This window comes from Myotis davidii, unplaced genomic scaffold, assembly GCF_000327345.1.
Source record: "Myotis davidii unplaced genomic scaffold, ASM32734v1 scaffold639, whole genome shotgun sequence".
Classification (NCBI taxonomy): Eukaryota; Metazoa; Chordata; class Mammalia; order Chiroptera; family Vespertilionidae; genus Myotis; species Myotis davidii.
This window is the reverse complement of record NW_006290541.1, coordinates 1,737,580-1,742,758: the sequence shown is the minus strand read 5'-3', so window position 1 is coordinate 1,742,758 and position 5,179 is coordinate 1,737,580. Positions and strand designations below refer to the sequence as shown.

General features: G+C 43.7%; 1 pseudogene; it reads right to left on the bottom strand.

Moving 5' to 3' along the window:
• LOC102767108 overlaps window positions 1-4,716 on the bottom strand; it is an 8,226-nt pseudogene extending 3,510 nt beyond the window's left edge.
• Window positions 4,717-5,179: the final 463 nt, after the last annotated feature.

Below are 5,179 nucleotides of genomic sequence, written 5' to 3'. Positions count from 1 at the left end.
GGGAAAGAGGATGCCCAAGACAGAAGCCACTCTGTTTTACAACCTACTCGTGGATGTGGGGTCCATCCCTCGCCGTATGCTATTCATTTGAGGCAAGTCCGTAAACCCAACTCACACTAAAGGGAAGGGAGTTACACAAGGACATGAATAAGAAGGGTCTTGGATTTTAGGGACCCCCCTAGGGGCTGCCACCACATAAAAACAAGCAAACATGATGGGATCCAACATGTGCAGGCTCTCGGCTCTGTCCAAACCGGGGCACATCAGTCATGGCCTGGTAGGCCAGAAACATTTCACAAGCCATTTACTCTACCTTCCTTCCTTCCTCCCTTCCCTTCCTTCCTTCCTTCCTTCCTTCCTTCCCTCCTTCCCTCCTTCCTTCCTTCCTTCCTTCCTTCCTTCTTTTCTTTTCTTTTTTGTTTTGTTTCAAATTACAAGAGAAAGTTTATTTAGAAAGTTGCAGAGGTAGTAGAATGAGCCAGCTGGGCTGCGCAGGCTCAGAAAACAAGTCACAGAAGCCAAAGAAGGGCCCTAGGAGCTTAGGAGAGAGAAGGCAAAGGTGCCGCTCCCGGGGGGGAGAAGAGGTGGAAGGGAAAAGCGCGGGTGTGCTCCCCACAGGAAGCGTGTCCCGTTTTCTTTTCTTATTAAAAAAATAGCACTTGCCCTAGATGGTTTGGCTCAGTGGATAGAGTGTCAGCCTGTGGACTGAAGGGTCCCAGGTTTGATTCTGGCCACAAACACATGCCCAGGTTATGGACTCGATCCCCAGTGTGGGGCATGCAGGAGGCAGCCGATCAATGATTCTCTCTCATCATTGATATTTCCATCTCTCTCTCCCGCTCCTTTCCTCTCTGAAATTAACAGAAATATATTTTAAAAAATGAGCGCCATATCTCCCTGCCCAGAGGTCATAAGGACTGATGGTGTCGATACAGTTTGCAGAGGGTATTTCTGTGGTTTCTTCCAGCAGCTGTAGCGAAGCTTGTTAGAAAAGATAAGGGGCCCTGACCAGTTTGGCTCAGTGGATAGAGTGTCGGCCTGTGGATCCAAGGGTCCCAGGTTCAATTCCGGTCAAGGGCATGTACCTTGGTTGCAGGCACATCCCCAATAGGGAGTGTGCAGGAGGCAGCTGATCGATGTTTCTCTCTCATCGATCTTTCTAACTCTCTATCCCTCTCCCTTCCTCTCTGTAAAAAATCAATAAAATATATTTAAAAAAAGAAAAGATAAGGGGACAAAGATGTGAGAGGTGGTGCCCTTGGATCCTCCAAATAAACCGTCTGGTTATTTTCTGGAAACATCCATGGATATGTTGTATTGGTCAGGACAGGTGATGCTGCTGTGATGAGCAAGCTACAATAATGATAACAAACACATCTCATTGGATAAACATCACAAGAGTTTCTTTCTTGCTCCAGCAAAGACAGCGCTCGTCCAGGTGAACCTCCAGATCCTGTCTGGCTTCTGTCTGGTGACTCTACCCTCTCAACACCAGGCCTCCTCCACGAAGGGGAAGATAAGCTGGAGAACCTGGCAGAGGCTTTTGGCTGCCTCAGAAATGAAGTGACCATCCCTTCTGATCATATTCCATTGGCCAGAGCTAGTCACATGACCCTGACTAACTTGGGAGGACTGGGATGGGTATCTCCAAACAGCCAAAAATAAAAAGGGAACTAGACATCAAAGAAAGTATGACTTTCAACTACATATGGCAAGGAGAAGATCGAATGCTAACCCCGGTCTTAGGAGTTAAGCATCCTTATCTACACATTAATGTTGCAGAGCTGAGCTCCTCAAAATCAATAACATTTTAATAAAAGGCCCCCCTACACCCGAACCAGTTTGGCTCAGTGGATAGAGTGTCAGCCTGCGGATTGAAGGGTCTTGGGTTCAATTCCAGTCAAGGGCATGTACCTTGGTTGCAGGCTCAATCCCCAGTAGGAGGCGTGCAGGAGGCAGCTGATTGATGTTTCTCTCTCATTGATGTTTCTAAGTCTCTATCCCTTTCCCTTCTTCTCTGTAAAAATCAATACAATACATTAAAAAAATACATTATCTACTTTTTTTTTAAAAAAAGGTCTCCCTACCACACATGGGATTCCACCTATTTTAATATTTATAATAAATTCTTTGTGTGTATTAACTTATTTGATCCTGACAAATACCCAATAAGGTTGGTATTTTTATTCCCATTTTTTTAAAATATATTTTATTGATTTTTTACAGAGAGAAAGGGAGAGAGATAGAAAGTCAGAAACATCGATGAGAGAGAGACATCGATCAGCTGCCTCCTGCACACTCCCCACTCGGGATGTGCCCGCAACCCAGGTACATGCCCCCGACCGGAATCGAACCCGGGACCTTTCGGTCCGCAGGCCGACGCTCCATCCACTGAGCCAAACCGGTTTCGGCTTTATTCCCATTTTAAAGATGAGAAATTGAGACACGAAGAATTTCCTAAGGTCTGTTTCTACCCACAGAACACTTCTGACACCAAATGTGCGTGGGGCGGGGGGGGGTGGAGTTCTCATACCAACCAATTCCCCAATTCTCTGGACACCAACAGCAATTCAATCTGACACAACCTAGAATTATGGTCAGACCCCCTACCCCTTCCAGGTTAAAGGCTCAATCCCACAAGACTACCCCACTTCAGATCCAATTCCAAGTTCAAGCCTCCTGTACTCTGGCCGATAAGCTATAAATCAGGGGTTCCCATGACCCCCTTCTCATGTTGCTATAGGGCTCACAGGACTCAGGAAACAGTTTACTTACTATTACCACTTGATTATAAAGGATACAACTCGGGAACAGCCAGATGGAAGAGAGGCACAGGGCAGGTATAGGGGAAGGCGGGCCCGAGCTTTCACGTCTCTCCAGGCACAGCACACCCTCTCAGCACCTCCAGGTGTTTACCAGCCCAGCTCATTCAATGTTCTCCAAGACCTGCTATAGCGCCCTGGCCGATGTTGCTCAGTTGGTTGGAGCATTGGCCCCTGCACCAAAGGCTCATGGGTTCAATTCCCAGTCAAGGGCGCAACCCAGGCACACAGGTACCTGGGTTTCGGGTTTGATCCTGAACCCCAGTAGGGTGCACGGGGAGGCAACCAATTGATGTCTCTCTCTCCCATGGATCTCTCTCTATCTCTTTATCTCTCTCTCCCTCTCCCTCTCTCCCTTTCACTCTCTCTAAAAATCAATGGGAAAATATCCTTGGGTGAGGATTGACAACAAAAGAGTTGCTATAGAACTTAATATCCAACCCCCCTTTCCCCCTTCCTGAAGTGGAGCTACAAGTGCCAACCACTTGGTCTTTCTGGTGACCAGCCCCCTCCTGAGGCTCTGTATCCAGGTGCTCTACCCCAAGTTATGTCATTAGTGTGAACCCAGGTGTGATTTAAAGGAGCTCACTGTGAAAAACAGAAAGCCCTCCTGTCGTTCAGGAAATTCCAAGGGTGTTTAGGGATCTGTGCCAGGAGCCAGGGATAAAGACCAAATATATTTCTTGATATATATATATATATATATGTATATGTATATGTATATATATATATATATATGTATATATCATTTCAGAGAGGAAGGGAGAGAGGGAGATGGAAACAATGATGAGAGAGAATCATTGATCATTGCCTTCTTCATGCCCCTTACTGGGGATTGAGCCATTATTTTTTCTATGCAAAGACATAGATATTTGATTGTTCTATAAAATCAGAATTTTTGTATACACACAGTTTTTAATCATTTTTTCTAGTTAATAAGTTGTGATAATCTTTTTTTGTCTTTTCGTGTATTTACATCCTTTTAAACAGTTGTGTGGCAATGGATTGTGGGGTCGTGTCAATTTTAAAGCTAATTTCCTATTTTGGGCACTTAGGTTATTTTCAACTTTGGTTCCTACAAATAATTCTATAATAAATTGGGTTGGTTTTTTGTTTGTTTGTTTTTGGCCAAATCTTTGTGTACATATTTATTTTCTTCATATAAAGTTCTAAATGTAGAATTGATGGAATTGGGTGGCACATTTCAAGGCTTTGGATGTAAACTGCCAAATGTCCTCCCCATCTTCATTCACCCTTGCCCCAGACAGCCTATAAAAATGTCTGTTTCTCTACATTGTCACCAACACTGAGTACTAAAGATTTGTTTAAAAATCTCTGCAAATCACTGCAGTGTGACATTTTTAATATAATTAAAAGTCTTCTATCTGGGAAAAAAAAGGTCTTTACTTGAAGTATGAATCCAAATCAAATAAGTTAAAACTAGCCTTCCCTTTAATACAACGGTTCTCAATCTGTGGGTCACGACCCCTTTGGCAGTCGAACGACCCTTTCACAGGGGTCGCCTAAGACCATCCTGCATATCAGATATTTACATTACGATTCATAACAGTAGCAACATTACAGTTATGAAGTAGCAACGAAATAATTTTATGGTTGGGTCACAACATGAGGAACTGTATTTAAAGGGCCAGGAGGTTGAGAACCACTGCTTTAATATATCTATGCAGCAAAAATTAATATTAGAATTATAACTTTGTGGTTAAAGTGAAGAGAAAATTGGTGCAACTGTCTATTGAAATCAGGGCACTTTAACAGTGATGAAATCTGACAGACTCTACCTCCGCCAGGTGATCAAAGTTCATATCAAGAGTGAGAAATCATTTTAGTGGCACACACCCTCAATATGAGTGATGAGAAGGGCACTTACCTCCATGGCCCTGCTCCCCAAACCCTAACCCCAGTTTAATCATGAGAAACACATGAGACAGATCGCCACTGCAGGACAACACATCTAAGTGGTATTCTGTGAAATTATAAAGAAAGTCGTAACAGCCAAAGGTGGTTATATCCATCAGTCAATGAGTGGATAAACTAAGTGTGGTCAATCCATTCAATGGAATTTTATTTAGCCATAAAAAGGAATGAAGTCCTGATAGATGCTACAGCATGGATGAACCTTGAGAACTTTGTGCTCCGTGAAAGAAGCCCGATATAAAAGTCCACAAATTGTGTGATCCCATTTCTCTGAAATGTCTAGAAGAGACAAATTAATAAAAAACAGAAAGTAGATTAGTGGTTGCCAGGAGCTGCGGGGAGAGGAGAATGGGGAGTGACTGCTACATGGGTATGTGGTTTCTTACAGAGGTGAAGGAAATGTTATGGAATTAGATAGCACA